The 9,694-nt window shown below is 36.4% G+C and overlaps 1 long non-coding RNA gene across 1 annotated transcript; it reads right to left on the bottom strand.

Annotated features, from left to right (window-relative positions):
• Positions 1–4,279: 4,279 nt before the first annotated feature.
• LOC104242098 (uncharacterized) lies at positions 4,280–8,284 on the bottom strand. The gene is made up of 3 exons (XR_714893.2): positions 7,867–8,284; positions 5,613–5,817; positions 4,280–4,538 (listed from the first exon to the last, which is right to left on the bottom strand). It is a non-coding gene; the product is annotated as an uncharacterized lncRNA (long non-coding RNA).
• Between the last annotated feature and the right edge of the window lie 1,410 nt (positions 8,285–9,694).

The following is a 9,694-nucleotide window of genomic DNA, read 5'->3' as shown; positions in this document are numbered from 1 at the left end:
AAGTAAACTGTGCTTATGCTACCATGATTACATTAAAAGAGCTTAAACTAATTATGAAATTATAATCATTCAGCTAACTAACCAACTCAGAATCAACAATAATTAACATAACTTAACTATCACAATTAAACCATAAAATTGACAGAACAATAATGAAACAACGATTGCAAATAATATTTTAATCATGCAAGTAAAAGAAGTAGTAAAAAAAGAACAGAAAAACTCACAAAATGCAGAAAGGGCTCCGGCCAGTCATGAATACATGAATCCTTTCAGATTTTTGACGCGTAACATCCCTAACCATGTGTTCTTACACGAGAACACATGGTTAAGGGTGCTACGGTTCGAAATCAAAAGGATTTGATTTTAGGGTTTGGGCCGTGATTCTTAGATCTAAGATTTGGGTCGTTTCAGGGTGATTTGAAAGGAAACAACCACATATTGGTGTTGAGGAAGGGCTGGGGGTTGTAGGGTGTGAATTTGGGCCGAGTTGGACAAACTATCAACTGGCCGGAAAACTTCAAATCAAGATTCGAAGAGTTCCGGCCTTATTCGAGGCAAACCATCGGGTGTAGTAGCAAGAGGAGGGTGAGGGGAACCCATGGTGTTAATTTCAGGGTGAACGGCGTAGTTCACGTTTACCGCCGGCAGGGATTTTGAGGGCGGCGCGGATTAGGGTTAGGGGGAAGGGGTAGGGTGAAGAAGACGATGGAAATGGGGGGGGGGGGGGGGGACGGTTTGGACACTTATATACTGGGATCCTCGTTAGTTCCGGACCGTTGGATTGATGAGATCCAACGGTCGTGGTTAGATGCTGGGGAAACGACGTCGTTTGGACTTACTGGGGACCGGACCGGGTTGGGGGTTTGGGCTGGACTGGTTGCAACGGGTTAAAGCGTTTGGGCCTGAAGTATTTCTTTAATTTGGCCCAAACTTGCGGATTTCACACAAGTTCAACTCCATTATATATTTTTATTTCCTTTTTGTTTTCTTTTTTTCCATTTTTTACAATTTTTTCTAATTTTTATAAAGATGTAAAACTAACAGGAAATCCTAATAATTTCAAAACAAAGATTAATCAATTCCTAAAAATTGTTTTAAATAATAAAAAAACTATTTCATGACAAATGCAAAAGTGAACTAATTTTGTGATTTTCATGTTTTGTTCTAAACAACTTAAACCCTAATGGATACTAAAAATGTAAAACTAAAGCCTAAATGCCAAAATGCATATTTTGTATTTTATTAATATGCGCAAATAAAATGCAACAATTATCAGAAAATGACACCAAGATGCACAAAAATTGTAAAAATCAAGACAAATTATTTTGTTTGGGATTTTGGGAATTATTCATATATAGGGCAAAAATCACGTGCTCACAACGAGACATAAAGAGAAGTTCATATTCCTGAATTTATGTACATTTTCCTAGTCTCATAAGTTATATCATTCTCCCTTATCGGGACTTCATATTAAGTTTAGTCTTGTCTTTTGTCAGCCAAGATAGCAAAGAGTCTATATATATTGTACTACAGTATTTTCACCCCTATCGAGCTATAATCGATGGGCATGCCCTTATTGGGTAACCTCTGATCAGAAGTTAAGTTATATACTGAGCCTACTGTGACCGAGCGCCTATGGGCGAGCCTAGAATGGCCGAAATACAGAGCCTAGTATGGTCGAGCATTTATGAGGGAGCCTACTACGGCAGAGCAGTTACACATACCGAGCCTTATAAGCCCGGACAACTTTTTTACTTATTGTATTGAGAGAGTCGAGTCAGTATCAGCAGGTAAGCATATCTTCAGATTATCTAAGACTCCTACTTACTTTCAGTTATTATATTATCAGTACAGTTTCAGCTTTTAGTTATTCCGTTGCCTTACATACTCAGTACATTATTTCGTACTAATGTCCCTTTTGCTGGGGACACTGCATTTCATGTCTGCAGTTCCTCATTGACACTTAGACAGACCCTCCCAGCTGCAAGAGTCAAACATCAGCTTGGTTGGTAATCTCCAATTCCTTGGAGTTACCAGGTCTAGACCTTGGAGTCTATTTTATATATACAGGTTTGATGGGTAGGTCGAGGCCTTGTCCCGACCATGGTACAGTTCAGTTATCTCTAGAGGCTTGTAGACGAGTCCTGTATATTTTCTATATCAGTAGATGTTTATGGCGGCTTTGTCGGCCTGCACAATTATATATATTAGCTTTTGGGTATGTTTACCCCCAGATGAGAGAGACGTTATTTTCAGATGATTCAGAATATGGCCTCATCGGCCTAGGTTGAGGGTCACCCCTCCAGAGTTTACAGTTACAGAGTGGTACGCTCGGGCCGAGTATGGAACCGGGTGTCGGCCACGCCTCTTCAGGTTTGGGGCGTGACAAACTTGGTATCAGAGCAGTTCTTTCATAGGGAGTCTACAAGCCATGTCTAGTAGATCCTTGTTTATAGATGTGTTGTGCACCACATTATATAAACAGGAAGCTACAAGGCATTTAGGACTATGTTACATTTCTTTCAAATCCACATCGTACTATAGAGCTAAGTCATAAGAGTTTGAGCCAAGGCTTATATTTGCTAATTATAAAGATGCTTGCAATTTGAAAAATTACAGCTAGCCATAGGGCTAATACAACAGCAGGTAAGGGCACTAAAAGAGAGAGAATTCTTGACGACGTGGCCATGTTTGAGGCCCTATTAGTTCGTGCAAACCAGATGGTGCACTCTAGAATAGTAAAGTAAGATATGAATACTAAAACATTCAAAAATATCAAAAGACATGTATTGGCATCCTAGACGGGATAAATATTTATTTTAGTATGACTCCCGCCCCTTGTAAAGAAAAGAATAGTAGGCGACCCGAAGAGCCACTGAGATGAAGCAAGGGGAGATAGAAGTGAAAGAATATTTCGTTGAAGTTTTTAGAATAAGCTAATGAACAAAGGTATTAGCAAGAGAATAAGAAGAGAGTAAATGAAGCATTACGAGTAAGATGTGATAAAAGGGTGGTAACGGTAAATCAAAATATGATAGAATGACAGAGTCTATAGTCAAGTGAAGGAAAAGACAAGAGGTTACAAGCCTTGAGATAATAAAAGAGTATAGGCCAAAAGTCATATCCTCATTTCGAGAAAAGAGTTGGTGAGTCTAACGTAATTACCAGAAGGCTCAGTTAGACCCCCCCTGGAGTAATAGAAATCAGCATAGGCTAGTAAACAACATGAATTAAGGATCAGAGGGTTTGATAATAGTCGACATCGTGAGAATTTTAGAGATCGTGTTCCGGTAAAAATAGAATGGACAACAGAAGAATAACCTTTAAAGGTCATTCAGGAAAACGCTTCACTAAAGCAATCACTGTGAGCAGACTTAAGCTTAAGGTACTAAGTGTGCCAATTACACTAGGTGTCACCCTCGTGCGTAATGAAGTCAGTTATCCCTGGTATAGAAGGGATACGTCAAGGCGAGTAAGAGTCGGTGAAGACGTGAAAAGACGTCGAAGATGAAGAGGTAAATTATTTGTAGGTGAATCTTCATAGCATTAAATGTTAGTACTCCCCTAAAGGGAAAGATGGAATGATATGGTATTAAGTTGAAGTTAAGTGGTTCAGGTAACTATGCAATAATAAATGAAGAATGCGGTGAAAAGGCGAAAGCACTACTGGAAAATAGGCCTATGGCAACGGCAGGAAACCGTTGCAACAGCTAGGTAAACCGTTGCCATAGAGCTATTGCAACGGTTTAGCACCCGTCACATCAGCCTGCGTGCCAATAGAGCTACAGGGATGGTTCTTGTAGCGGCTTACATAACCGTTGCTATAGTGTAGTCTATCGCAACGGGTTTTCCTCTCCCTGTTGGAACGACTATTCTTTCCAACTGCAACGGTTGAAATCTGTTACCATAACATTTAATGCAATGGTTTATAACCGTTACCATATCATTTAACACAACGGTTATGTAATCTATTGCCACGGTTATTTATTGATATGATAACGATTTCATTAAGCTATTGCAACGATTTTATTCTATTGCTACAGATATTTTTGGACTATGATGATCAAGAAATAGCTATGGCATCGGTTTGAACTACCTATTGCAACGGTTTGTAGAACATTTTGGGACAATTTGCCGGTCCTATTGCAACCGCTTACATTTTCTATTGGAAAGCCATTTGATATCTATTGCAACGGTTTTGGTAAAATATAGTAACGGTTTCATTCAATTAAAATTATAGCCCTAATTGTAAATAAATATTTATATATATAATAAATAGTACAACAATAAAATTTATATAAATATCAAAATGAAACTGCTCATAATCCAAATTGTCCAACGACCTAATAATATCCATAAAGTAAACCATTTTTCCCTGAATACATAAGTTATACATTTTAAGAGTTAAAGAAAGTTTCGAAATGTTGAAAACAAACATTCTTAGCTAGACCATGCATCTACAACAATTCAAAATTCTTCTTGAGTAAGGTCTAGATCTTCACTGCCTCCGTCCTAAATTTCTTCATCTACAACACCTAAGAAAGAGTATAAATAAAGTCATAACCTTCAAGAGAATCCAGTCTAAGAATACTAAAATAAAGAACATGACATTAAACTTGATCAGTTTCAAGAGATTAAATAAGTACAAGAAAAGCTCCATAATCACTTTTCTATTACATATATTATCCTAAATAATGTGCAAAATATTCACAAATATACAGGTGAAGTATTTGTGTAATACATACTGTAACACTCTAACTGTAGAAACACAGCACTACAGTAAGTTCAGATGATTAAAGGTAACACATTAGAGAAACAACTATTAGTGATACTGAAGCATTTGCATTTTCTCTTTATATTTCAGTTTCCTCTGTGCTAGCTTTGAAAGCATACATGTAAGTAGTGGCAGGCCAGTAACATTAACATGAGGCTTCAAACAAATGCAACCACACACACACTAAGTAATACACATAGCAATCTAAGAATTTTCATTCAACAGTTTCTTTAGCACTGAATAATACACTGAGCCTAGTCTATTATTAGTGAGAGTTAGTAAAATAGATAATATACCAGCTTCTTTAGCATTATGTCAAGTGTATAACAAAGAACGTACAAATTCAATCGCAATTATATGTTATACCATGAATTACTTTGTTTTAAAGTAATTCTGCATCTTCATTCCATCCATATCAGAAGAATGAGTTTGAGAGGAAAACAAGAACAAGATAAAAAAGCGTGCATTGTGGATCCACAAAAAGTTCTCCTATTTCAACTTTGCAGAATATATGCAGAAAACATATATTACCATATCTATGAGCAATGCAGTTAGTCACACGATTATATTAGTTCCCCACAAGTATAATCACATAGTGATTTTTCTCACTTTTTCACTCATGGAGAGGAACCTCCAACTTCTCGTCCACATCCAGTAGACCTAAAATTTCATGTTTTAATATTCAATGGTTGAGCACTTATTCTTATAACAATAAACAGTAATACCCGAACAATATTTAATGATAACCAATTTATATGATATCGTTCCTCTCATGGAAAATGGCCAAAACAGAAACAAGCAGAGAATAGGTCACAGAAAGAATAAATGTAATTACCTTGTGGGAATCGGAGTTCCAATATTTAATAAGATCCTTAAAGTGAGCCTCCGGAACATCTATCGGCCTATTCTCCATTCGAAGCTCGTCATTCTCATAGGCTTTAAAGTGGTTTTTCTTCAGTTGATTCTTATACTTTCTCCAAGCAGTACCAATTGATTCAAAAAGCCCATGTTTTCATCCCGTCAGGAATGTCATATTTTTCCTACAAATTTAGTTCAATTAGGTTAGTGTAAAAAAATAATATCATCCACGTTTATTGAACATTGGAAACTTCATACCTTGATATATTTCCACATATTCAAGGTAAGCAAAGTTCCAAAATTAATATACAAGGTAAGCAAAATTACACCCCGATACTATATAATTATTACCAAAAAAAATATAGCATATTGCTTTTAGAAAGAATAACAAGAAAGGTGTTGCACTACTATATTTCTGATTTGAAGACTCAAGACGTTCTTCTTTAACACGACCTTCATTTTTATTTTACTCTAGCTTTTAACATATTTGTCTGACCTTTTATACACTTTCTCAACGCCAAACTAATTTACTCATGTTGAATTAATACCTAAAAGTTATCAATTCAAATAATTCATGTCAACGCGCATAGTCTTTACAGTAATACATAAACAAGCACTATAATAAGAAAAATAATCTAATGAACTAAAGAACAAAAAATGCATTGCATTCTAGGTCATTGTTGTCTGATTATTGGTTTGGTATTGGTGACTACAAGTAGAAATCTTGGTTTATTACTTGGTCATGCATAGGGGTTGTTAACGTATTACTAGAGTGATTTGGTAACAAAATTACTAGATATTAAATAAAATTCAACACTTAATCCAAATGTAAACTATATCTAAGCTACAACCAAATTGTTTTAAAATGTGAAATTGAAGTAATTGATCCAACTATTTTGCTAGATGCTACTATTACCTTTCATGATCCAAGCCAAATTTAAAAAACTGAATATCAACATCAACAAATATATCGATAGATCCATGGGATAAGACCAACTTCAGACATCTAAAAGATAAATCAGTGTTAATCAGGCAAATCAAAAGGAATAGAAGCAACAATTGGAAAGTTTACAAATAAAATGGAAGACAGACAAGCGGATCAATGATTTAACCTTGACGAATTCGGCCTTTAAGGTTCTTAGCACTGAATTCGTTATACTTTTATAACAGTTAATAAACTATTAAATTCAGAAGTATATGCACTAGAAGTAGTTAAACCACTATTGCAAGCCAGAGAATTGAAGACACAAGTTCTAAAAACAGGTGGCCGCAATTCCTTTTGCCGTTTCCAACAGGAATATCCATTCTATCCAAATAAACAAAATAAAACATGGCCAAACTATCCTTGAAAAAGGATATTCTAGTACATAAAATTTGTTACCTATAATCTTAATTTGGTGGCAGAAATATGATACAACTTTCACCTACCTTGTAGCAACATATAAGCTCAGAAGGCACTCTTACGTAGTTTCACCGCATTTTAAGTGACAAGTTTCAGAACGATTACAAAAATAAACAGCTCCATATCTTTAACTGGAGATTTACCTCGTGCTTTTTCAAAGGGGAAAAACATGCGACCTTCACAGGGATGAGTTATAGTGCAAAAGAACCCTAACAGATTTCTAAGTAATCAGAACAAAGCTTCAGCAGAAAATACTCACAACTTTAAGAAATAGAGAAATTAATAAGTTGAACAGGAAAGATGAGGGCTCTTCAATCGGTTTCCAAATAGTAATAAAATTTATAATTACTGCTGAAGCTGCAAGTTTCACAGTTAAATCAAGTGATAAAAAATGAAAAACACTATCTTTGACACCGATATGAGTAAATTCCAGAGGAAACACAAATGGAACAAACAGTATGAAAATACCCATCAAATCATTTTCCTCAATTGTCATCTAAAGGCAACGGTTAAAAGAACCACCCAACTTTAACATCTGTACTATAATTCTGCAAGAAATACTTTGATTTTGACGGATCTATCAAGCAAAAAATTCATCTACGACAAACAAGTATTGCTAATACCAATCCAATAATTTCTCTTTAGTTCACATTTCAGTCAATTAGTTGTCATCTAAAGATAAACAAAGTCTAAACTTTACCCTCAGAATTGTGTTTCTTCAAAAATCTTGGCACATAGATTTTGATATAGAAGGGTCCATCAAGCAGAAAAGTAGACAATTTACCTACTTTTGCACACATAAACAAATAGAGAGGAAACAGATTCAAACCTGAGATGGGGGTGATGGAAAGCTAGAAAATAGAAGTGGGGGAAGCCTTGTAGTTGGGGGTGGTGAAGTAGAAGAGACCGACAAATATGCCAAAGTAGTACTCCAAGTAGTGTAGGCAGAAAATAACGAGGGAACGCCAATTACTACTTGGAAACCCATTGAAGAGCCCGCCGATGGTTATTGCTCATCTTTCACCAGACGAACAACTTCGATTCACCGCCAATGAACTCGAACACCATTTTGAGAAACCCTAGAGGATTAACAAGACTAATATTAGCCTTAAAGGGATTTTCCGGCGCTAACACTGCCGGTGTCGCCGATGATGGTTTGGTCTTCTCCTCGTAGTTTCCGGTAACAGAGACGTCGACGGTGGATTGGGAGAGAGGCAGAGAGTGGCAGAGTATATGCGAATGGGGGTACTTTTAAGTCTAGAGATCCATTAGGTATACTCTTATTTTATTGAATAAAAAATTAATGGAATACTAATTAAAGTGGGCCTTTTTTAATTAGGCGGGTGTCGTCCAAAATTTGGGAAAAAATAAAAGAGGGAATTCAAACCCGTTGCAATAAAGCAAAACGTTATTTAACCGTTACCACAGATTGACTTCCCGTCACGGTTGTTTAAAACGTTGCCATAGAAGCCTCTATTGTGACGGTTACTGGACTACTGCAACGGTTCAGGTGCTAAACTGTACCCGTAGTACCGATAGCCTCACTCAACTGTTAAAACCGTTGCAATAGAACTCTATAGCAACGGTTATAAAACCGTTGCCATTAGAATCGTTGCCGTAGCCCAAATTTCTAGTAGTTAAGGAGTGAGATTGAATTTATACAGATCATACATATATACTATGATTCCAGAATATTATGTAAGCATGACTCCGGGGAGAGGCAGTAAGGGTTCCCGGCCAGGATGTATTGATAATAAGTGTGAATGGGCACTTGATACATTAGGAACCAGTGCGAAAGGTAAGTTAAGGCAAAAGACATAACCCAAGAGAGGTTACGTAGACTATAAATATGAGCTTAGACTGACCAGTAGTTAGTAGTTGATTTAGGAAGAGCTTGGTTATGGCTAGACAACATGTCTTAGATAAATTAGTAGATCATGCAAGATAAATATAGTGAAACCTAGGGAAATTCAGTCTCACAGATACGACATCGTAATCCTTGAGAAATATTCAGATAGGAGTTGGGGTAGTAGAAGGTACAATATAAGTGTTATGGAAATAAAAGAGAGTGCCTCTAGGGAGACAACTGAAATTTCAATTAGAAGCAACCCTACAAGCACAAGAGCGCGAAGGTAAGTAACTAAGGATAATGATATGCTAGTAAGAACATCACAAATTCTGTGGGGTATAAAATGTAATAAGCTCGCAGCTTTACAAGAGTCAGAGGGTCTTCCCTAAGCTCTGCAACGAAAGACTAGCTGAGGAAATAAGAAGAAGGCTTCAACATAAGCATAGTGACCTAAAGAAGAAATGGTCTTGTAACAACAGTCTCACTATAATATTGTATGCACTCTATAAGAAAGTGCATCTATCATGACTAAGGAACAGTAAGTAAAATCCACAGTAATATTCGATATCATATGAGTTGCATGAATTTCAATGGGCGTGGGCACTAAGATAAGTCAAGTATTCATGCAACAAGTGGCAGAACGACCAGAAAAAGTAATTGCTAACTTTTTAAAGAAGGTTGAGAAGGCGCAAAAGGAATTATTCAATCAATGACCCAGAGTTAGTTACGTTATGAACACACTTAAGATTTAGGAGTGTTATCTATGCAGCATATATGTTGACAATGATACAGCTATAGGAGGCTCCAA

This window comes from Nicotiana sylvestris, chromosome 12 (assembly GCF_000393655.2).
Source record: "Nicotiana sylvestris chromosome 12, ASM39365v2, whole genome shotgun sequence".
Classification (NCBI taxonomy): Eukaryota; Viridiplantae; Streptophyta; class Magnoliopsida; order Solanales; family Solanaceae; genus Nicotiana; species Nicotiana sylvestris.
Note: the sequence above shows the minus strand (reverse complement) of the source record. Positions and strands in the feature narration are given on the sequence as shown.